The sequence below is a fragment of the Triturus cristatus genome, chromosome 4_2, assembly GCF_964204655.1.
Source record: "Triturus cristatus chromosome 4_2, aTriCri1.1, whole genome shotgun sequence".
Classification (NCBI taxonomy): domain Eukaryota; kingdom Metazoa; phylum Chordata; class Amphibia; order Caudata; family Salamandridae; genus Triturus; species Triturus cristatus.
The window spans coordinates 673,202,642-673,228,402 of NC_140586.1; the positions used below are offsets into that span (position 1 = coordinate 673,202,642).

Genomic DNA, 25,761 nt, shown 5'->3' on the forward strand with positions numbered 1-25,761 from the left:
ATGAACGTCACAAGAACGCACTGTTTGGCAACGAAAAAGCATGTCTGTATTTCATGTTCATTAGATAGCAGATTTGACCAACCGAACTATGTAAAAAGCAACTATAATAAGCACCAGCCAGATTTATATGTGAAGCTAATGTACAACTTGCGATAATGAGAAAAGTATTAAAACAGAATGAAAAAATAAAAATCAAGTGGTATATGGACACCAAGGAAGACCAGAAAGTCATTGCCACCACCTTCTCGGGACTGAAACATCAGTGAACAGAGAAGATGCCAGTAGACGGTGCCACAATTATGAACCAGGTAGAAAGAATGATAAGTACATTAACTACACCTTCTATTAGTTTGATTGAAGGGGGTAAGTTGCACTGGTCAGGTGAAGCATGAGGCTGCATGACTCTAAGCTGCATGCTGAAAGATTATTTACAAGAAAATATCAGACAGTACTAACAACAAAGAGATAATGATGTTGCTCATTTCCATTACACCTATTACCCTTGTCCGTCCTGCTGTAGTTGCCAATCCACCCACACAGAATGATACCCAGACCTCTGCTCTGACAGCGTTCTACAGTCAAGTCATTCAATCTTCAACATGGAAGCTGCTGAGTGGATGATCATCGTACTTCTCTCTTTATGAATGGGAGACAGGGGTACTAGCGACTTGTAAGAGGGGCTTTAAAACCTGTGATTGGCTGGTGCGGCATGCACAGCTGTGGCAGTACACCTGATGCCATTACCATCCTTATATTCAAGGCAAACATTTTAGAACTCTAAAGGATCACTTAAATAATTCATGTATGTGGACTTCGTGCCTCTATGTGACAAAGTAAGAGGCATATCTGTCTTGTGAACAGATACTCCTATCTAGTGGTTTCATGTTTGGGCCACAGCACATCCAAGGTGTTGAGCCAGTTGAGTGTCTACCCTGTACCTCTGAAATTGTATTGGCATTTATGTCAAATAATGCCTGTGGTTTTGTGGGTTTCTAAATTGTGCATTCAAAGGCCAGCACAGAAAGTACCACCAGAACATAAGTTGACTTCAGAGGAAGCACTGGGGATCTGAAAATCTCTTGGCAAAGGCACATGAAGGGTTTTTTGAGAATGCCAGTGGCACTAAGATGGAGCTTAGAAACTTAATAGAAAAGAGACTGAGATATTTACAAAAAAAATTCTGCCCATTGATATTACAAAATAGGAAGTCTCCTAGCAACAAGTATAAAGTTTCATACTGTTACTAAAAACCCGATTCTTTGCAGGAGTTTAAACTTCCTAGTGAGATCTCACAAGAATATATCACATTAGCGAAATCTTGAAAGAATCACTGTTCAGAGCGCACACAGTTTAAGTGGCATGTCAAAGCCTGGAGGCTAGTTTATCATTGGGGAACAGCGAGCGTCAGCATGATGAAGAGTCAGCAGGTAAGGGTAAGATGGAGATCCTCCACATTTCATAGCCTTGATTATGACCTCTACAGAATCACGGTAAATGACAAGTCTTGTAAGCAGAATAGTATCTTTAAACACTTGATGACAGCAAGACCCTGATGGTGCTAGGATAATGTTTCAAGGAATTCGAAGCGCCAAGCCATGAGAGAAACATTTTGGCGAAACAGGAAGATCGTTTAGCAATGAACTTAAGATTCCATGTCTAATTACCGAATCATTCATAATGTGCTTTATGAATGATAAAAGTGTGCAATTGTTCTGGTTCACATTATTGAGTCCGCTAGGAAGGTCAATCAAACTCAATCATTGACAACTTAATCTTCTTATCATATTCCTTTCCAGGTAAAATAATCAAGCTACATAGAAATGTATCTGCCAGTTGTGCTTTACCCATTTCTTGAGAGGGCCGCACTAACTAATGTCACCATTGCGTCCCAGATCTCCTTCCCCGCAGTACCCTCCCTTATATCTTGCCTCTAGTCTGGTTTCTCCGAAACTCTGGAAATAAAAACACTGAGGGACATAATCACAAGGATCTATCGCCGAGTTAGTGGCACTTTATTGCAGCCAAAATGGCGATAAATTCATCGCACCATTCACAAGCTGGTGCTAACAGCTGATATAACCAATTTACCTGCGATAGTAGCCGCAAAAAACAACGCCACAGATGACACCGGCAACTAACGCTAATGAGATGCAGAGTAGGCGTTCCCGTGCAAAAACACGCGAACAAAACACAACACTACTTTCACAACGGACTGCCAGATCCGTGATGCGAGTCAAAACCACGCGATACGCCGCGGTAGCCGCAGGTATTTAACACCTGCCTCAAGCAGGTGTAAAGACTGCCGACTCCCTGCAGTAGGCAACGGAGCCCCGCACACAGCCACACCCGAAGAACAAACAACGCCATGGAGCTACTCATCATGCAGCTCAGAGCCCCAACAGGGCCACAACACCTACCCCCCCCCCCCCGCATCCCCCTGGACCTTCACCACCCCCTGGACCCGGACCCCCCCCCCCCCCCCCCCACCGGACCACCACAGAGGCAACACAGAGTAAGACAGCAGACCTACCGAAAACGCACCACTCTCACAGACCTAACGCCCGCGGAAGTCATTGCCCACTTCAGGCCCAAAAGGGCAACCATCCTCCGCATCCTGACCCACATTGCCCACAGGCTGACTGAACCAACACAGCGGACAACCAACATCCCTCCGCAGACAAAGCTGCTGGCTGTACTGCATCTGTTGGCCTCTGGTACCTTCCAACCAACAACTGCCAGAGTCGGAGGGGTCTCACAGCCAGCCCTATCAAAGTTCATCACACCTGTCCTGGATGCCATCCTCAGCTTCATACCCCAGTACCTTCACTTCCCCTACACTGCGCAGTAACAGCTAGAGACAAAGCAAGGCTTCTACGCCATAGCCGGATTCCTGGCCGTGTTGGGGGCAATCGACTGCACACATGTCCCACGTGTGCCCCCTGCGGATACTGCACACCACTACCTCAACAGAAAGTATCAGCATTCCATCAATGTGCAAGCAATAGTGGACCACCAGGAACTCTTCACCAATGTCGTCACCAACTACCCAGGCAGTGTGCATGATTCCTTCATCTTCCGACAGTCCATCATCAACCAGCGCTTCCAGGATGGCACATATGGAACGGGACTGCTCGTTGGTAAGTGCCAAATCAACACATCACACACCCCAAAGCCACCAACACACAACTGTGGGAATGCACACGTGACCAAACCACATACAGCATGTCAAACTACACGACCACCTACCAGACAAAACAACACCACTCCATGGTCATCCTGGGCTACCACTGCACCCAATACAGACATTACATGGCACCACAGCGACACAACAACTGAACGTGTGGAGATGCGGAATGTAGCCATGTGCGAGGATACATGTGACCCGTGAATGGGAATGTACACAACGAGAAGTGAGGCGTGGATGTGCAGGACAGACTTGGCTATGAAAACCACAGACATGTCCATGCAGACCACAGATGCTGGTGACTAGAGAGTAGTGTGCAGTGGCAGCAACAATGTCACCCCGGCCGTGGAACAGATAGCGGAAGTGTCGCACGATGCGTTCCCCCTGTGCGCGTGAGCGTAGTGTGTTGGCCCTGAGTACGCCAGGGCTGCGCAGGGGTGTGGACAAAAACACCGTGGTGCAGAGCGTGGGTCTCTCCCGGAAAGGCCAACGTCACTGACCGGGCAGCGCCGCGCAGTCCACCACGAGGTCGATACCATGAGCAGCATGGCCCGTGGCCCTGTGCGCCTGCTGCACCCCAGGACACTGATACCCAGACCAGGCCTGCCCGCCCCAGCACCCCAAGGCCGCACTGCTCACCTGCAGACACCGTTGTGTGTCGAAGAGTGCCCAACACGTGCCGGTGCAAGCTCCAGGCCCCAGTCACGCGTGCTCAGCAGCCTCCGTAGACCCTCGCTGGCCCCCCAACCCTGGCCCACATCTCTCCTTAATTATTGACATGCTCCACCGGCGTCCTCTTCGGACCAGTAGTTCCCACATGTGGAACAGTGTCCCGAGCCCTGAATGGCAGTGACACCAAGTCCGTGGCAGCGGCCACAGCACCAGAGTCCCTTCGATCAGTGTGGTCAATTCCCGACGCGGCAGGGTCGTGGACCAGGGTCAAAACGGACTCGATAATTCTCGCCTCGGTACCTACTCTAACCAGGAACACACTCGGCAACTCTGGGCATTAAGCTTGCCTCATCTCTACAACGGCCCCCCACAGACGCCGGGGATGCCTGGTTTCACCTTGGAGATACCCAGAAAGGGACCATCTCACAGGGATAGCCAGGACGGGTTCCCCAGCGGTCTACAGCGCCGGGACGCCCCGTTGCTGGGGCAGCTGTGCGCTTTACAAGTCTACAACATTTACATTTACATAATTCCATTAAGCAGGCCTGCGACACGTGATGACACTAACCCAGTGCGCCATGAGTGACCGTCATCGGCCGGCAGAACATTGTTGGTGTCTAAGCCTGTGGCATGGGGGTTTTCATCAGCAACGGGCAGGTACGGACTTGGTGTTGGGCCTGGGTCTGTGGCATTTGTATGCGCCATGTCGACGGACACAGCTGGCATGTGCCCTCTGCATCATGCCCTGGGGGTAGGCCCCCCATTCTCCCCTGTGACACTCTGCGGAAGGCACATATGACACATACGAGACCCTGCTATGCCCTCATGACCCTACCCCAGTCTCCTGCAGTTCAGCGTCCCGTCTCGGTGGGCTAGTGTCGGGCGCTGTGCATCTGGGACCACTAGCCCTCTGCGACTCGAGTCATTCACCCTTGTAGTACTGACATTGCATTACTGAGTGCCTGATGACTGTTGGAGTTGTTGCCAGCACCAGCTACTCCCTGAGGGCTGGCTTACACTCACCCCACACACAGCCAGCACAGGCGTCACTGTATTTGTGGGACTGCCATCACATCCTGCCGAAACAAGCATTGACTAATTTCTCCCTGCACTGTCACAGGTGATCAAGGATATGCACTCTGCCCTTGGATGATGACACCCCTCCGAGACCCGAACACACCCGTCCAGAGGCAGTACAATGCGGCCCACATACCCACCAGGGGCATCGTTGAACGCACATTTGGCGTGTTGAAGTCACGTTTCAGGTGCCTGGACGACACAGGCAGAAAGCTCCTGTACAGCCCGGACATTGTGTGCAAGATGATCGTTGTATGTTGTGTGTTGCACAATGTCTGTGTTCGCACCAATGCCCCATGGATCCCAGTTCCAGAGGTACCAGAAGATGATGGTGACGATGGGGCTGGTGGCATACATTCCATTGCAGCTGCGGCAGGAATGGCCCATAGCAACTCCATCATTGACACTTACTTTTCATGAGCACTTCACATTGTGGCCGTCCATGGCAATCGTGGGATAATTGAAGATGTCCAATAGCAATGCATGTGTGATTAAAACATATTTGCCGGTAACTGGTTGTACTTGTACATTGTCATGTTCCATGTCCCTGCGGTTTCGGGTGTGATTTGCCATGGTGTGCAAATTTGCGGAACCTGTAGTGTCCTGTATTCTGTTGTGGAGGGGTTACTGTTTGTACCGGGATGTTGTCAATGTCGAGGTGCACTTCTGCTTATGTGCATATGCTGCACGGTGGGGGAGTCGCTCTTGCGACTCTGATTTGTCTGCCACTGGTCTCTTTCATGCGGTGTGCCAGTTGGTTCTGTTCTTCCACGGTGCTTGGATGTTGTGGTGTACATGTTGTCCTCTTCAGTTGGTCAGGGTGCATCCGTGGTACTCCGCTCTTGATGCTTTTTTTCTGTGGCATTTTCCGTATGCTGTTCTTGTGTTTTTTCCCACATTACGTGTATGTATCGCTGCCCTCACGATGGTTGTCACTGTTTTCTTTTCGCACTTTGGCCCATCGCTGGTTTTGTGGTGTTGTAGTTTGTGTTTTTATCTCCGTTAAGGTGGTTGTATCGCGGTCATTGTCTGCGGTTTCGGCAAGATATCGCATGGTACTGCATTGTTGTGAACTCCACGTTGACATGGGGTTATTTTCCCGCGATGGGCTGCGATGTTGAGAGTTGCGTTAAGCTACTCTTGCGGTAGTTATCACCCCTTCTTGTGAATATGTCCCTAAGTCGTGCTGCCACAAGGCGCTCCCGAGGAACCCTGGGTCCTTGTTATGTATCTTACTAATTTACTAAGTAAGAAACGGTGCCTTTATAATGTCTGCATATATATATCTGTTTGCATGATTTGCATCAAGGATCGTTTCATTATTACATGGGCTAAGGAAGCATTTGGAGTAGACTATCGAATGTAGAAGAGCATCCCACATCTATTTTTTTTGTGCGACTTAAACACCGTTTACTACTGCAGCATACAAAGAGGAGGGTTACAGGTTTCTTTATCAATTTCGTGGTGTTTCTTTTTCTCAATTAAATCTTAGGAAAGATGGAACCCAGTGAAGGCAAAGATCTGTTTTAGTTGGGCAAAAATGACTGCATAAATGTCAAATGGGGACTAGGATCATCTTTCATCTGCCTTGCAAATGAATAATTGGGAAATATATTTTTTTACCTCTTTATTTATATTTTTTATATGTTACACCACAGAAAAATAAATAAATAAATAAAAACACTACTTAACTAATAGACTCCACCCAAAAACTAACATTCTAGTGATAAAGTGATATTTCCTAACCCAGAGATTATCTGGCACATAGTTGAAATCCATGAAGGGGCTCACTTATATAACCACATATATTTAACCTATGCTCTCTTTCAGTCGCATGTGTGGATAGTCTAGACACACCAGGATCTTTCTCACAGCAAAGCGTCCATTATGCCAGTTTCTGAGCTACTCCTTGAGGCTGGGGATGCAAACATGGTTGTACTTCGAGCACCCCTCTACTACACCGCTCTGCCAGCAACTTGCTTGAGTTCTTTTTCCATACACTAGGAAGCTGGAGCACACTTGCAGTATCATTCTCCACTAAACCAATCCTCTATCTCACCTCAAGGACTCTGCTAGAGATTACCTCAAACTTGGCCTGTACATACTAGTCAATCCTATCAGTTTTTTAAGTTGCGTAGGCATAGTTGGCCCTGATTTTGGACAGGATCTGCTTAAGAGCCAACTCATTCTATGAGCGCACATGGCTGTGAAATATTAGGTATATTTTTTAATTGGAAAATCTCTGAAGAGAACCAGTTGCATAGGGTCTGAGTGCACTGAGCTGCTTTAGCTAACCAGGAATGGTCTCAGGCGTCTTTGTCATGTGATAAGTATCTGTCTTTCTCAAAACATATTTTTTTGTTTTTTTACTGTCAGCCAACAAACGGAGGTCCTTATTCGGGGAGAATAACAATCGGTGCTCGAGTTCTCCATTTATGCACTGTTTACCTGTGGTAAAATGTTTATTTTCTTTATGCCTTTGCACTTTAAATGTATGACCATGTCTACAAACTGGAGTTTTGCATTATATTAAGGCTGTACATTGCGCAATCCCCAGTACTGCTAAGTGGGTAGTAACCTATGCTCCTCTCCATTGTGGTGTATGATGCCACAACTACCTTTCACGTTTAGCTTTGTATTGATTTTTGGAATCAGTATGTATTCACATTTAAGTACGCCACTTTGACTAGTTAGTTAAGTGACTTACACATTGTTGCACCTTGGACCATGGAAGTTGATGTTATTAATTCATGTTGCACTTGCAAATCCACCTGCATCTTCTGCATTTTCAACATGTTTTCTCTTGATCAAATACAGTGCGTTTGTTGTTTTCTGGTGAGCAAGTGGTTGAGTGTGCGTGTGTGTTTACGGGTGATAAACCATACATTGAGAATGAGCTTCTTTTTGGTGTTTTTAGGTCTGGCTACAGGCAAGTTTAGCCACGTAGAGATCTCATATCATCAATTCTTTAAAAGCGTAAAATAAGAAGTAAACAGAGGGAAGGGGCTTTAGGTGAGCCCCATTAAGCCATTGGAAATCATTTACTGTTCGTGGTTTGCCCTGGCGGCAAAGGGCTGCCCTTCAAGTCTATTGCATTTCGCGGATAGTTACAATGTCCCATTTGTGTTTTGATGATAAGCGCTCGAGTAGTCCTTTTGTTAAAGTCCAGCTCTGTCTGATATGATGTGTAGCTTGTAATTCCGAGTGTGTTGCTTGATGCATTTATTTTACTACATTATGACATTTTAATTGATACATTTGGACTTAGTTGTTTAAGAATGGCTTGCTATTTGGCCTCCAAAAGCCTGTTATGAAGATACAGCGCTGTTCACTAATCAGCCTTGCAAATTCATGCTTTTCATAGTGATGTGTTGGAGTCAAGGCTGTTTCACACATAGGCTTTCTTAATGATACAATGACAATACTGGCCCTTTGACAAAGGTATCTAATGTGTAATCATTAATCAGGGCCACTGGAATTTTTGCGGAAGGAGAGGGCCAAATTATGCGGCGGTTTGAATAAATTATGTAGCAAGAAAAGCCACAGTATGCAGCATAATGCAGCATATTTTGTAATAGTATTACATCAAAATTCTGTGATTTTTAAACATGGTAACACTGTATGGACATTAGTTGCACCTCATTAGTACCAGTTTGACACCTAAATATAGCAAGCAACAGAAAGTTGACCAGTCCAACTTTGCAAAGAGCATTCTACTGTGCAGCAACATGTGTCGCTGCATTTGTAGTAACTTGAACCGTTTGAGCTAGAATTTTGTTGTTGTTGTTAAAATGTGCAGATTATGCGGACGATGATGGATTATGGGACAAATGCGGCAAATCTATAAAGATGCAAAAATCCCCGTGGCCGCACAATCACATAATTCTAGTGGCCCTGCTTTTAAGCTCCCCACTTACAACACAAACCTCGTCTTCTTACTCCTTTACATAACACTCTTCCTTGATAGCTTAACTCTGCTAATGCAGTCTGGTCGGCAAGGAGGAACACAGACACGCATTTTTTTTTTAAACATTCTTTTGTCTCTCCTACATGATGTGATGTTTGTGTCATACTCTGAATTGTATGCAACCAGCATAAACAATTTAAGTCATCAAATGAAAAACACTCAACTATAAGCAAAAACCTGTGCTGTATTAATAATAGTATGTGTGCTTTTCTTAACAATGCTAAGATTTGTAAACAAGAAGTCTAGAAAATGTATCACAGCACAATCATTTTAATATAAGGCAAACATTTTATTGTATGCACTACCTTACCTTATATACCAACCATAAATGTAACCTACTATACCTAATGTATCATATCTACCATACCTATCGACCACACCTGCCAACCATATTACGCCTGTAATGCAATGTATACTGTACTAGGCACTTCTAAAGCGCATGGTTACCCAACGGGCCTCCAACGGCAAATCGTCATGTCCGTCGGATAGTCCCCCCATGATAAGAAGGCATATTACTCAAACAGATAGGTCTACAGCTGTTTCCTAAAACTAAGTTCCTCCTTGGTCTTTCAGAGTAGCAATGGCAGCATGTTCCAGAGTATGGATGCCAAATAGGCGAACAAGCGTCCATGACTCCTTGCTTTCTTGACCATAGGAACTTCTAGGGTTGTAAGGGCTTAACAGCCTCTGTAGCAGTTGTGGGCCCGTGTTGTGCACTGTCCGGTGGGCTATGCAAAGGGCTTCGAATTGTATTCTTTTGGATACTGGCAGCCAATGGAGGGACGCCAGAATGGAGGTGACAGAGATACTTTGGTATTTTTAGCAGAATATGTGCTGCATCATTCTGGACCATTTGGAGTCATTTAACCACAAATTGAGGACCGCCCAAGTATAGCGAGTTCCCATAATCCAGGGGAGAAAGCACAAGTCCCTGAACTACCATTAGTCTCTGCATGTGGGCGAACATAAAGATTGAACAGCATAGGGCTCAATGAAGAGCCCTGTGGCACTCTACGTTCCAATACATGCGAGTCTGAGCAGACTTGGAAGCTACTATTATTCAGAAATAAAGCAAACCACTTGAGAGCTGTTCCCGTAATACCGATTTCTTCCAATGTCTGGAGTATCATTAAATGGGACACCGTATTGAAAGTGGCGCTTAAGTCTACTAGTATAACTGCAGCAGATCCGCCTTGATACCCAAAGAAATTCAGCTCATCTGTAATAGCTAACAGAGCTTTTTCCGTACTACTTCCAGCCCAGAAGCCGGGGTATAAGACTCCCTGAGCCTCCAAAAATAAGGAGAGATGAAAGGAGAGAGGATGTTTAACAAATTTCTCCACAATTTTACTGACACCCGAGAGCAAAGAGATTGGTCTATAGTTTCCTGCTAGTGCAGGCCGAAGGATGGTTTCTTTAAGAGTGGCTTCACAGCTGCGTTTTTCCAGGTGAATGGCACCACACTGCTTTCCAGAGTGCGGTTGAATGTTGGTTAGGACTGCAAAAATGATGTTTCCACCTTTAATGAGAATATTGGGAAAGGTTGGGTCCAGTGGAGATCCTGATTTGATTGAAGTACTAATTCTTTTAATATCCTCATTAGTATCTTCCGGGAAAGCTGATAGGTTCTCCTTGGCTATACCCTGTAAGTGCATTTTTTAGCCACTATATTTGAGGCCGTTTCCTTAGGCAGAGAGGAGCAAATATTATTGACTTACTCCAGGAAATAGTTTGTTAACATGTTACATCGTGCCTGAGAGGCTACGTGACCCAATTGGGTCATGGCTGGTTTTATAAAAGAGTGGAACATTTTAAAAAGCTCTTTTGCAGAGTTGGGGGCGTTGTCTATCTTGGTATTGATGAAGGTGGTTCCAGTTTTTTTGATAGCATAGAGATATTTTTTCACTGTATTCTTATAGACCTGTTTACTAACTTCATCATATTGTTTTCTCCACTTTCTTTCCATTCCTTTTTTAGAACTATCAGTTCGATGGTGAACCAAGGGGCGCAAGCCTGAGAGCTACTGCTTTTCTGCAGTCTCCTGGGGATTAGATTAGCTAGAGTCTTTACTATCCAATCCCCGAATTTTGAATACATTTCTGCTATTTCATCCTTCATCATGGGGATGGAATTGTGAAGGCAGGACTCCCAACTAGCTACATCCAGTTTCAGCCAGCTCCGGCTAAAACGTGACTGGTGGTTAGGAATAGTTTTTATCTCCTACCCTATCAAGCTGGAATGGGACCATATAGTGATCAGACCAACATACTGGGGGAAGAGTTGTGGATCTCAAGTTGGGGATATTTGAAAATATGGGGTCAAGGAGATTACCTTTTTTGTGCGTAGGGAGCATAAGTTGTTGTGTAAACTGGATGACAGCAAGGGCCTGTATAAGATTCTTTTCACTTTCACAAATACTGTCTTCCAAATGTAAATTTAAGTTGCCCAACACAGTGAAATTTGCCTTCTGAAGGCTTTGCTCTTCCACTATGTCTGGCAGTGCCTGAATAAACTGCTAGGCTGGACCGAGGGGCCCCTACACCAGTATCCCTGAGAATGTGAAAGTGAAAGTGGAGGAAAGTTCTACTGCAAATGCAAGACTCTCCCACCCTGGACTGGGAATAGTAGAATATTTTCCCTTCAGATCTTTTTTAAAAATTATAGCAACCCCGCCATCTGTTTGGTTATGCCGGTCAGCCTGGGCAATAGTGTATTATTGAGGGAGGGCTACTGTTATATGTTTCACAGGTTTCTCCGTACGGGTCATTTACTTTTAGCACCCAGTTTCTTTCCTTGTCCCTGTTCTCTAGCCATGCCATTAGCTTGGTGAGTTTGTCTCCTATTTCATACAGTCTCATGTGAGATGCTATGGCATAATCCCTAGCCTGTCCTTCGGCGATATTGCACATCTCCTGTTGCTTAAGGCGGAGTAAGTGATTAGTTTGTGTGTCTATTTCTCTGGATTCCTCGGCCGCTGCCTCCAGTTTAGCAAGTTCTTTTTCGAGCGCTTCATATTGGAGTTGCTGCTCTTTCCTCTGTCCCCCCACCAGTGCCTGCATGTGTCCGATTATGACCGTTTTATAAGCTTCCCATTGCACACAGGGTGAGTCTACGGTTCCGACATTATCCTGGAAATGATGTTAAGTCCATTCTTGGATATTATCCATGATCTTTTTGTCTTTGAGCAGCCAAGGGTCTATGCTTGGTGGCACAGCGTTGGTTTTAGTTGATCCCACCATTCGCACCTCAACTTGGGAGTGGTCTGATACACCTCTCGCCCTATGCAGTCTCCCTGAATCCGATTGCCATATCAGAGAGTGTTAGTATGTACTAAAGCTGTGAGTACCCTCCGTATGATGCTGAAAAGAAGGTGTATTGTTTGGCTAGTGGATTGAGTTCTCACCGTAAGTCTACCAGCCCTAGGGCTTCTACAAATTTCTTCAGGTGGTCATTTCCCATTTCTCTCCCTGTACTTGACAATCTATCCCTGGAGGGGTCCATTACTGCATTGAGGTCGCCACCCAGTACCAACACTCAATGAGGGAGTTCTAAGAGCAGTGTGCTAAATTCTGCCAATTTGTTTGGGTGCATCCTGGGTGGCACGTATGCTGAGCACAGATTGATGACGTGACCCTCTCATGTTCCAGTGATGGCCACATACCTGCCTAGGCGGTCTTGCCATGTCCTCCGAGGTGTAAATGGTAATGTTGTTTTGATCAGTATTCCCACTCCCCGAGACCCAGTGGTGAATCCAGCATGTGCCACCAATTTGGACCCAAATCTGCCTAGAGCTTTGCATGTGTTACTCAACAAGTGTGTTTCTCGTAGTAGGACTTTATCTGGGGAATGTCTACGGATTTATTGTATCACCATCTTATGTTTGACTTTCTTCCCTACGCAACTGGCATTCCATGTAATGAACGTCAGGTTGCTCCGTGTGGGGTGGGGTCTAGTGGGTGACATTTGTGGGTACATGTTGGTGATCTGTGTATATGTAAGTTTCTCTTAGCTGGAATATCATGTGTGCCACTGTTGTTACATTGGTAGTGATTTGAGAAGCGAAACCATTATTCCCCCTTTCCCCACCGCATTTTATGATGTGCTTCGAGTTTCTACATCTGCTGTATTTAAAAATAAACATGACAATTTCTAACCCCCTACTTTATAACTCCCCCCCTTCCTGCTACCCTGCATGGAGGACCCTGAACTTCACCCTCCCCCTCAATTGCAGAGTGCTTGTCGCCCCAAAACGGAACTCTCGAACATTGAGTGGGTTTAAACCATGCGATAGCCCGCCTGCGAGCCCGCCCCTATCCCCTGTAGTAGGATTGTGGGGCTTGGGCGGGCGGTTCATTGGCGTTCACACAGTGGTACCTAGAAAATAGGCACCGCAATGGCAACTACTAACTCCTTCACGGCGAGGCTGCCGTGTGTCAATATCCACCCGAAATTGCCCTCAAGCATTAAGGAATGTCACTCCACACGAAACAAGTTCACCGAACTTTTTATTCATGAAACCGGCTCCAGCTTTTCCATTTCTCAATATCCCTGACGCGTTTCAAAGCACCTTGCTTCTTTTTCAAAGGGAGAGCACGAACTGGCAGTTCCAGAGATTAAACAGCGCAAAGCCCCTCCTGCTTGTCATCATTTATTCACGCCCTCAGTGGGAGCAGGTGAGTGTTTCACAGTGCATTATGGTAATGGGAGACTTTAACGCTGCACCAATTCTTCCCCACAGTGGGGTCCGTAACATTAGCAGTCCTTTGTTTGAATACAGTGCTGTAAATTAATGCAAATTTAACCCTCCAGTGGGTCTCGAAGAGTCTGGACGGTTCCCAATTTCATTTGTTTCGAGTGCTGCATCCTGGTTTGGCAAAGTTCCAACCTGCAGTCCATTAATTTTCATGGCGGGGCACTCCTTCACGGCGAGGCTGCCGTGTGTCAATATCCACCCGAAATTGCCCTCAAGCATTAAGGAATGTCACTCCACACGAAACAAGTTCACCGAACTTTTTATTCATGAAACCGGCTCCAGCTTTTCCATTTCTCAATATTCCTGACGCGTTTCAAAGCACCTTGCTTCTTTTTCAAAGGGAGAGCACGAACTGGCAGTTCCGGAGATTAAACAGCGCAAAGCCCCTCCTGCTTGTCTTCATTTATTCACGCCCTCAGTGGGAGCAGGTGAGTGTTTCACAGTGCATTATGGTAATGGGAGACTTTAACGCTGCACCAATTCTTCCCCACAGTGGGGTCCGTAACATTAGCAGTCCTTTGTTTGAATACAGTGCTGTAAATTAATGCAAATTTAACCCTCCAGTGGGTCTCGAAGAGTCTGGACGGTTCCCAATTTCATTTGTTTCGCGTGCTGCATCCTGGTTTGGCAAAGTTCCAACCTGCAGTCCATTAATTTTCATGGCGGGGCACTCCTTCACGGCGAGGCTGCCGTGTGTCAATATCCACCCGAATATATATCACCAGGAACCCTCCTCAAAGAAAAGGCAGAGGCCACGTTAGGGGACATCAAGGAGGATCTTTATTTCAGTATGCAACAGTGCGGCGAATGCATTTCGGCTGTGTAGCCTTCGTCAGCGCCGGAAATAAACAGGGGGTTCAAACGCCTACACGACTATTTAAGTCCTGCCACCACCGGATTGGATTAAAATCCGCTCCGCCCCAGAGTCTTCAAACGCTCACCTGAAGTAGTACCCAAATGTTCAGAAGAACTACCTGTCCCAGAATGCAGTGGTTTTAACCGGGTAAGTGATGAGAGGGTAACCAACTCGTTATGCGGGCTGCAGGGCGTCGTGATGCTTTGAAACCAATATCCTGTGTTGGGCGCAGAATATTGAAACCTCCATGAGTCCCCAGACCGCATGACCATTACATCCAAGTATATTCTTGGCGGGGGCAAAAAGCAAACAATGTTCCTCGCCGAAGGTGGAGTCATATGACCCCAACACCGCCTCCTCTCCTCCATATATTCACACACATGGTTGAAGCATTTTTTAGTACAAAAACAGGCCGTTTCTGACCACAGAAATGCTTTTACACATGCACAAAACAGAAATTGCAATTCAGTACCACTGAAAGCATTAAACGTCAGATGATAACCTCCACATTGAATCAGTTGATACTATGACGTACCCAATTAGGAAGGCATAAATGTCATCTTACTAGATTTTATCAGTTTGGACACCATGTGTGAATATTGAAGAAACTGTGTATTGTTTATAATGATATTGTTCAGCATCTATTACTATTTTTGCTACTTTGTACTTACATATTCATTATTATTTTAGCCGCGCATGTGAAACATCATGCAGCATTGGCTCAAGGTCACTGGTTTCCCATAGTGTGTTTTCCTCCTTTAGTAACACGCTCCAAGATGGTGACCGCCTTGTGAAATAACAAAGGACGTTCAGAGCCGCTTGGAGGACCTGGTGGCTAATCAGACACAGGTGAGGGAGCCACCCCTCGTATCCATAAATAGTAGCGACGTGAGCATTAGAGTGCTTTGTGTGAGCGCGCCGGAGTTGGCATATGACTCACTCTTCGTCATGGAATTGAAAAGACTGAGATAAATGTTCTTCCAAGGTTGCTTTGCAAAATCGCCTAATGACTATAGTCAGTATTACAGCCACTAATGGACGCATACTAACAACTTTCCGAAAACAGCCATTTTCTGTAACTAGTAGTCACTGCAGGACACCTAGGCTCCCTATGAACTGCAGAGGCATGCCTTGTGACAGCTTTTTATTAAATGAATAGAGCAACTGCGAGCCATTGCAGGGCACCTAACAGTATTCCCTTCGGATCCCTGTAACATGTCTGCACGTGAGAGACCAGCTATATAATCTGGTCTCTCTCTAGATTTTGCAGAAACCCGCATAGACATGCTTTGTAACAACGTTTTGTTAAATTAATAGAGCAACTGTGAGCCACTGCAGGGCACCTAACAGTATTCCCCCTTGGGTACCTGTAACACATCTGCACATGAGAGACACACTATATAATCCTGTCTCTCTCTAGATATTGCAGAACTCTTCTTCGAGGCGGTTAGTCCCGAAGAAGAGACAGTACTTCTGAACTAACAAAATAACGAGCAGTAAAACGGCAGACAATAAGATTAGTTATCCCATATCAAGTAGAATACGGGGGTGTAAGCTAATGAGAGCTACATGCTAGCTAACTGTTAATAAACAAGGTGTCTATTTTTATCCATATGTTGGACAGGTAGAATCCCAGGAGATGCCTATCCTGTCCTGAGTTTGGACAATCTACATGTTGCAGTCATGTTAACCATAGCATAATCACTTTTGATGGAAGTGGCCAACCACAGTTAATGCCCACTAACCATGCATGTTCTGGATTGTAAACAGAGTAGTTCCATCGTAGGGATGCAGTCATACTCTTACACTTTTCTCTTGTTTCAATGTCATTGATTACATCACGGAGGACATCACTGATGACATCATCCAATGAGTGTGTAAGTTTGTTTTATAGTTTACATAGTGGTGAGTTAACTACCATAGTACTTCTCAACCCAACTTTGTACAGCCTGTGTTCAGCTAATGGGTATGAGTGTTTACAAAATGCATGTGTTCGTAATGGACCATAGCAGTGTAGAGGGCTTGAACATGTTATAAATGTTTGCATTCAAGAGTAATTCTGTGTGCAAGTGACAGCTGACTTGTATTCATTATTTTTCACATAACTTTTCATTTCTGCAGAAAAAGTTTCCAATAGGAGAAAGACTCTCCGTAGTAGATACTGACTTTTTAAGCAGCCTTGAGTTATTAGAGAGAATCAGCATCGTAATCTATACTTACATAGAAGAGTGTCTGCAACAGGTACTAACCTATGTATGCGTGCTTGTTTTGTTTCAGAAGATGCGCTATCTGTAAAGTTTTCACCACAGTGTGAAAGGTGCAGCTAGTATGATCTTTAGCACTTACAGATCTTGGCTATATTTAGCAAATTGTGTCTTTTTGACAACTATTGCATAGAAATGCACACTGCTCGTAGTAGATTTTTTTGAATACTCTGCGGTGTATTTCTCATGAGAGTTTCAATGTTTGCAAACAGTGTGGTATAGAATTAACTCCCATAGAGTAAACATAGTTTACAGCACTTAGTTCTCTACTGATATCAAGTTCATTTCTTAATGTAGGTTTGGTGTGTATCAAGGGTTTCACACAGATAAAAACTGTCCATGGTAGGGTATTTGTTTTGGAATTGGCGTTCACTATTTTGGCTTTCTCTGAAGAGTTGCATACAGATTGAAAAACGTACTCAGTGAGGGCTTCCCATATATCTGGGGTTGAATGTTAATGTGAACTATGCTGCCTGTAAAATGTAAACTATAGGGTTAACGTTGCAGAAAATGCATGAAAAGGAGGAAAAGGCAAAAATACAACTTAAAAAAGTAACATAACAAGCACATCTATAAAACAGGAGCAGCAACCGACCTTCTGGGACAAGTAAAGTAACAGAAGAGCAACCAAACTTATGGCACATGTAGAGTCACAAACATTGGACGCTGAATGATATATCAAAGAATATCAACAGGAGATAAAAGTTAGTTATGGTGGCTTAAGGACTATTACTGTATATGGTTATTCAGAAGTAACCATTTGACTTGTTTTTTAATGAGGAGGTAGAGGGGTTAAATCTGATCTCGCGAGGAAAAGAGTTCCATATTCTTGGTGCAAGACCAGAAAAAGCACAATTGTAGGTTCTTTTTCTTTTTTTAATTTGGGAAAGATTTAAACAGGAGCATGTTAGAGATTCTTAGGGCCCTATTCGAACTAGTTAGTTCAACAGGAGCATGTTACAGCTTCTTATGGCCCTATTCAAACTGGATAGTTCAAGGTTTTTTGCCAGGTACACTGGGGTGTGAATAGCTTTGTGTCAGGAAGGCTATCTTGAATCGAATCCTTGCTTTGAAACTCAGCCAACTGAGTTGAATTTGTTCTGGAGTTATGTGATCATGTTCCTAGAACTATTGATGAGTCTGGCTGCAGAGTTCAGAGTAGCTCTTAGCGGTGCCAATCTAGCATTGGGTAACCTTGCCAGGGTCACAATTTAATACTCTATGTGTGAGATAACTAGGGATTGGACTGCAGACTGAATGTCTTCAGTAGGCAGAAATGACTTGATTTTCCTTAATGTGTCGAGATGATGATTGGCTCCCCTAGTTGTTGAACTGATGTGATCTTGCATATTCTGGTATATGTCCAGACTTATGCCTAGAGATTTAGCAGGGTCAACAACATGAGGAGTGCAGTTGAGAGCTGTAAGTTGTTTGAGCCAGTCTTGAGTGGGAGCAGAATGATTGTGGGTATCAATCAAGAGGAATTCTCTTGAGGGTATTTAGCAGAAGATGATTGAGAGTTGACCATTGTTGAGTTTTAAGCTGCGCACCGTTAAGAGTTTTTATAATACCATATTAATTTATAGACCAATATATGGGAAATCGAAGTTTGGATGATGTCATCAGTGATGTCATTTATGAAGTCATTTGGGATGTCATAAGTGATGTCATAAATGATGTCAAAGAGCATGTTATGCGTGATGTCATATGTGAGGTCATAAGCGGTGTACGTCAGGGGCACAAATTATAGTTAGCGTTGTTAACTATAACTGGTGAATTAATATTGTCACTGACAAATTCACCTAACTATAACGTTACTTTAACCTTTGGTTTTTCTGAGAACATATATATATATATCTTCACTATGAGTAATGGCATTCTGCTCTTTCACAAGGAGCTCACAAAGTAGTTTCCTTCAGTTCCAGGGGCCACTAAGGCACTTTGTGCTTTTTGAGAACAAAAAACGTTCTTGCTTTTTTCAAATGGTTTTGTCACATTGCTGAGGGCCAAAAGCTCACAAAACATAAGGTTTTACAAACACTATGTCATAACAAAACACACACTAGCCAAATCAAAAGGCTGGCAACCATTGCCAGACCAATTGTGCTTGCCAATACTTGTTTATTTCCATGTTTCATATAATCCTGACAAAATTGTTTTACACTAATTTTCCATTATTAATACTTTTGGGGAAATACTAGCATGAATCAAACAAATTTTACTAAAGGATAGCTCAAAGAAATAGTCCCTCAAATTACACCGTTAAGCAAAAGTTTTTTCTTCTAGTTGATATGTTTGTGTACATTTAATTTTGAAAGCAAACAATCATCAATATTGCTTTCAGGATTCTGTGGGTATTTGAAGAGCATTTTGGGAGCAATACAGGTAGCCTCAAACTGTTAAACATGCAAACATGTGAACACTTTTTTTTATCCTGGAACCACTCCCAATTATGCAAGCTGAGGTCACAGAATACCCTTATAGGGCTCACCCTATTAATAAGGACTTAGCATTAATGAACCATAAATACAAGTTCTAACAGCATGAACATATGAATGCAAATGTTACCTCAACTGCAGACAATTCTCTTTCACTGATCCATAATGTGTTACTGTAAACTGGTAGCCAATTTGGTTTGTGCTGTTGGGGGTTGGGCCTACTTGTCAAAAGGACAAAATAAACATGAAAGTTGATGTCTTTGACTCCCAAAAATATATCCTGAATATTCGGCAATAGAAATTCCTTACAGTCTGTGGCCTAAGAATGGTTTCTCCCAAGCCGGCAGAAAAGCCTCTAAAAGTCCCTCATTGAAGGGAAGCAAACGTTACATCACTGAAGAGGGAAGATTCAAGATTTCTGTTGGCATGTTAGATTCAGCCTCCATAGCAGTGAATGAACAGACTTATTCTGAAGGAGGTCCAGTAGAGTAAGGAAAATCCCCTTCTGAATAAGTATCCAGCCTGCTTGAATTTTGTAAACCAAGATAAAACTCATTATCAGCATTGTAATGGCGAAGACCATTATCAACTTCTGAATCATCTACTTTTTGTCAGGTTATAGTCAATGTCTGACATTCCAAGCACATCGTAGTAAAACCCAAATAGTTCTCTCAACCAGGCAAATCCCTGGGCCCTAGGAAGATATTCCTTCAGGGGCTCGTCATCAGAACATGCCTTATACTTTTCCTTTGCCATTCTGATGATTTCAGCTGTCTTTGAAGACTGTGCCAAGGACGGCTATGAAGGCTGTTTCTGAGGTAGCACAGTTTGACCAGGGAACAGCACCTTGGAGGCCACTGGCTTATTCTCATGTGTCAAGGCAGGAGTCCACTGAGGTATCAGTGGGCAGGGCGTGATGGTCGGAGTTGTTAAAGTAGCTAAAGCTGCAGGAGCAGACCCACCATCAGGAATGTCATCCTGAACAAATCCACAAACTGTCTGATGGAAGGCTTCAACCTGTGAAGGGTCAGCATATGCAGGAACAATCCAGGGTTCATAGCTACGACCCCTGCAATGTGATGGAGTCGGGAATTCTATCTTCCTTTTTTCAGTGTCAGGCTTTTCTCCAGCAAAGAGGAAGAGTATGATATCGGGGAACATAATTGAGACTTCACATAGTTCTGGGAGTGGAACCATTTTCTCTCGGGTGTTGTTCTTTTAGTGATTCGTGTTCGAAGATCGCTTGGGAGATCATTTCCTGTCTGAGGACTTACCTGAAAGAAAAGGGGAATGCTTCTGTGCATCACTGCAGGCCTTGGGCAGAAATAGCTTTGCCTTTGAATGCATCAGTGAATAGGAGTCGCAGGCTGCAGTGACATGGTTGGAGCTGTGATGCCACATACAAATATCACGTGAGTTATCAAAGACTTTTAGCAGCATCCATGAAAGTGTTTAAGCTCTGAAGTAAGAGAAATACTAGAAAAAGACTCTTGACCTAGTCACTGTCAAAAAGCTGAGGAATTTCTTTTGTAAATCAATATGTTACCCCGGACCTTTATTGTTGATTTAGTTATGGAAAACAAGTAACGACATAATCACGCCTGGAGGTATCAAATGTTCTCTGGTGTCATCATATAAGGAGGGCGGACTTGCAGCTAAAGATACATGCAGCACCTGGGGACCCTGGAGAACTATTGCTGGAAAAAAGTTGCCATATCCTGACTTGCATCAGGAGGATATTTATTAGGTGAAGAATCTGCAGCAAATATGCCCATCATAAGCATTTGTTATCGACATTCAGAGTCCTCATGGTCATATTCCCTTCATTAACTTCTCGGATTTTGGGAAATTGTTCCTTGATGTCTGGTTGTGTGTGGTTAAACTTGCAAAATTGTGAAAACCCACTTCCCTAACACCAAATTGTTCGGTAAATCAATCATAATTTATAAATCTGAACTTCTTGTACAACTGTCCAACCATCGTAGGTCCTCTATTCTGTGCTAACCGCTTGTCCAGGACCTTGCCACTCCCTGGGAATGTGATTGGCACATCATGGGAAATCCTCTATGAAGATGATTTTGCTGAGCAAGAAACAGATGCGTTTCTACCGTATCCTCTGTAGTGCTCGAGTTGGACCAAGTATTATATCTGCATCACAAGCAGATAAAGCCAGGATCAATAGTGATAGATAATACCCATTTAACAGTCATACTAGAAGGAAGGTTCAAAGGGGTAGTTTCCAACCAATGATCCATGTACTGTAAGGTGCCCGACCTATTATATAAATTTAAGGAACAAATCATCATTCTAATAAGGAGAATGATCAATCTGTCACACGATTTTGAACTGGCAATTGACAAAATAAACCTCTACGAGAATTATAATAATTTCCCTTGATGCTGCATCTGGCCTTGCCTTTTCTGTGGTTTGAGCCACTGACGAGCCGGTCTGCACAGTCCCTGCTGCAGCTGTCCACACTATTAGTTTGTGTTTGATGAGTTTGATGAGACCCTCTACCTTCAACTATCTTGTCCTCTGTGGAACACTCCATTACATGTTCAGGACTGCTTATCCATATGAAGTCCCATGTTCTCCACAAAGTTAATTAAACTCATCCACCTGTGCAAACCTTTAGTTCACTGCCTCCACAGTAGCAAGTTGCACTATTCAAACTCTTGCAGCAGCACCCATGTGACATTCTAATGTTGTCATAGACAACAATACAACACCACACATCAGGTAGCAACCGTGAAGGGGGTGAAAGTGATGGAATTTGGACCAAATATTGAGTTTTTAATATTGGGAAACGGAAATATCATTAAAAATAAATTGTAATACAAAAATATTGTAATGCACAAATATCGTTGTTTTTATTATTTTTTTAATAATACAGTTGCGAAAAATATAGTTTTTTGATTATTTTAATGTGCTTTAGTGCATATATTAATTGTGTGTGTTATTGTTTGTATAATTGTTTTTACCTTTTTTAAATATAATTTGTAATTTTAAAATAATTTCATTTTTTAATTTAATTGCTAATAGTAAATTATACTGTTGTACCGGGTTGCTGGATTTGTAGGGGGATAGGGTGGGAAGTTAATTAAGCAATAATTAATTATGAATTAATTAATACGTTTTCAGTAAATCTGTGATTATGATGTCATATTGATTTATTTTAGTTTTGTTTTAGATGAGGGTTGCTAGGTTTGTTGGGTATACTAATAATTACATATAATTAGTTAATCATTCTTAAACAATATTTTAATTGACTAATAATTATGTATATTGTGCAATATTTATATATATATATATATATATATTCACTGAAAAAACCATAGGTTTCACACAAGTTATAGTTAGCTGTACATTTCACTCGTAAAAAACCAATGAAATTCCCCCGTTATAGTTAGTGCAGGCAACTATAACTCACGCGACCGCAATCCTCTGCTGATGCTAATACTGTATTTAGACACTTATTTGCCCATGTCTTCTTCCATTAAATTTTAGCTATACATATATTACAAATATTTTTTTTTCATAAAGACACATATGTCATCAGCAGAGGATTGCGGTCGCGTGAGTTATAGTTGCCTGCACTAACTATAACGGGGGAATTTCATTGGTTTTTTACGAGTGAAATGTACAGCTAACTATAACTTGTGTGAAACCTATGGTTTTTTCAGTGAATTTGCAAGGTTTTTTAAATGCTAATTCCTAACTATAACGTGTGTGAAACCTATGGTTTTTTCAGTGAATTTGTACGGTTTTTTAAATGCTAAGTTACTTTACGCCATTCGTGGCGTGCGCGCCCAGTTAACGCAGTTCGTTCCGTGCGTGCACGGTGCGCTTCGCGCACTGTGCGCGCACAGTGAGCACGCGGTGCGCTTCGCGCACCGGGCGCCCACTTTACGCAGTTAGTGCCGTGCACGCACGGTGGTCACGCGGTGCGCTGCGCGCACCGCGTGCCCACGTTATGCGGGATGGGCCATGTACGCACGATGCGCTTCGCGCACCGTGCGCACATGGGGGACATATTATGCGCATCGTTGTGAAATGTATTCTTTATTAATTTCGCAGGTGTCACATGCCTTCGGGCACCATTTGTACACGGGGTGGGGAGAGTGTGGATAATTTTTTTTTTTAATTTTTTTTTACCATACGCGTACGGTAAGCGTAATCGGCGATTTTTCGAAAAAAAAAAATATTTTTTTTTGGCCTTGGGGGTTGTTTGAGGATCCCTATATCAATGCTGGGTGGTTAGGATCTCAATATACTGCCCCTTTAGACATTTTTTGGCTTTATTTTTGCTGCCCCACTCAGAGTGCGAGAGAGAAAATGGCGGCCGCAGCTTCCTGGTTTCGACCGATTCGAATGTTTACTAAGATCTAACAGCCAATCAGAATCGCGCTCGCGCACGTCACCGTACGCGTACGGTAAGCGCACCGGAAGCGCACCGGAAGCTGGCTCAGATATATATATTGATTTAAAGGCTATTTTCTCAGAATCTACTGAACAGATTTACACCAAACCTACAAAAGGCACTTCCTTGACCTGAGGACTACCTCTCTGCCAAATTTCATTTAACTCTGTTCAGCCGTTCGGGCTGTAGCTGTGTCTAAAGGTCCTATGCAAAAATGCATGGGAAAAACGCGTTTTGGGACCCCCCTTTTATCTCAGCCCCCGCTTGACGAATCCCCCCGAGACTTCCAGGGTAGGAGCGGAGCGCAGCGCCCCACCTATTTTGAAAATTTGGCGAGGATTCGTCGACCGGCGCCAAAGTTATTCAAAATAGAATGTTGCGGATTTCCTATGGTAAGAGGGTCCTAACTATAACTACCTACTGGCGACCGCCAGTAGGTAATATATATATATATATATTGTCATCCATTAAAAAGGGCAAAGTTACTACTTAACACATGAACAAGAGTAAAACATGGAACCTCACTTTTGAAGAACACAATGCCTTAAAAGAATTACGCAATGATCAAAATATTATCATTAAAGCCTCTGACAAAGGCGGCAACATAGTCATTCAAAATCGTGAGGATTACATTAAAGAAGCTGTCAGACAACTTAGCAATAAGGATCATTATGAAAGGTTAACAAAGAATCCAATCAAGGACTGGACAGATGAATATCATTTGAAACTTAAGGCTTGGAAAGAGAGAGAACTTATTGATCTGGAAGAATATCTATATCTCAAAACCAATTATCCCATTACGGCAACAATCTATTTCTTATCAAAGATTCACAAATCTACAATCAATCCACCTGGTAGACCCATTGTTAGCTCCATCGGTTCTCTACTGGAATCCACATCTCGTTTTATTGATATCTTTTTAATGAATTATGTTACAGCTCTCCCATCATACTTAAGGGACACAATGGATTTTCTGCAAAAAATTGATCAATTACAGTGGAAACAAAACTACATCATGGCCTCCATTGATGTTTCTTCACTTTACACCTCCATCCGTCACACTGATGGCATCGCAGCAGTAAAAGAATTCCTCAATACTAGAGCAATTTGTTTTTTGGAACACTCCGCAATGTTGATTGAAATGTTGACTTACTGTTTGACACACAATGCCTTCCTGTTCAGAGGTGAACTGTTCCTACAAAAACAAGGGACCGCGATGGGTACATCTTTTGCCCCAACATATGCCAACCTTCTGATGGCAACATGGGAAACTGAAGTCTTAAATGATGACCGCGCCAAGAACATCAAATTTTGGTCAAGATATATTGATGACCTGTTCATCATCTGGGAAGGCGACTCTGAGCTCTTCAGGAATTTTCTGGACTCCCTTAACATCAACAGATACCAATTGATTTTTACATCCACCATCAGTACTTCCAACATTATATTTTTGGATGTCGAAGTATACATACTCAATGGCAAATTTTGTACCAAAATGCACAGAAAACCGACGGCCAGTAACGGCATACTTCATGCCAACAGTGGGCATCCAGCAAAACTCAAATGGAGCATCCCCTATGGGGAAATGCTAAGAGCCAGAAGGAATTGCTCAGAACTGTCAGACTTCAACCTACAAATTGAGGAGATGAGTCAACGTTTCCTACAACGAGGTTACCCCTTGGAGGTGATTCTAACAGCAGTAAATAGAGCTCAGAACAAAAATAGAGAAGAATTACTCCAAGTGGGTCGGCACAAAGAAGATACTGCCAACATTACGAGACTCATTATTGATTTCAACAACCAAAGCAATGCACTACAAAAAATGATCTCTAAACATTGGGGAGTACTACTGCTTGATGAAACCTTAAAGAAAACTTTGCCTCCCGGACCAAGAATTACCTATCGAAAGACAGCCTCCCTGGGAGACATTCTAACACAAAGCCATTTTGAAGTTAAACCACCAATCACCAAGTCCTGGTTAACCACACCTGGATTTTGGAAATGCTCAAAATGCAAGGCATGTGAACAGGGTAAAAACATCACCTCTTACCAACTACAGAATGGCCATCATGAAATGATTCGAGATCACATCACATGTGAATCAAAATATGTAGTCTATAGACTGGAATG

General features: G+C 43.4%; 1 protein-coding gene across 1 annotated transcript in view; it reads right to left on the bottom strand.

Annotated features, from left to right (window-relative positions):
* HOOK1 (hook microtubule tethering protein 1) overlaps positions 1–25,761 on the bottom strand; it is an 859,473-nt gene that overhangs the window by 773,838 nt on the left and 59,874 nt on the right. The window lies entirely within an intron of this gene.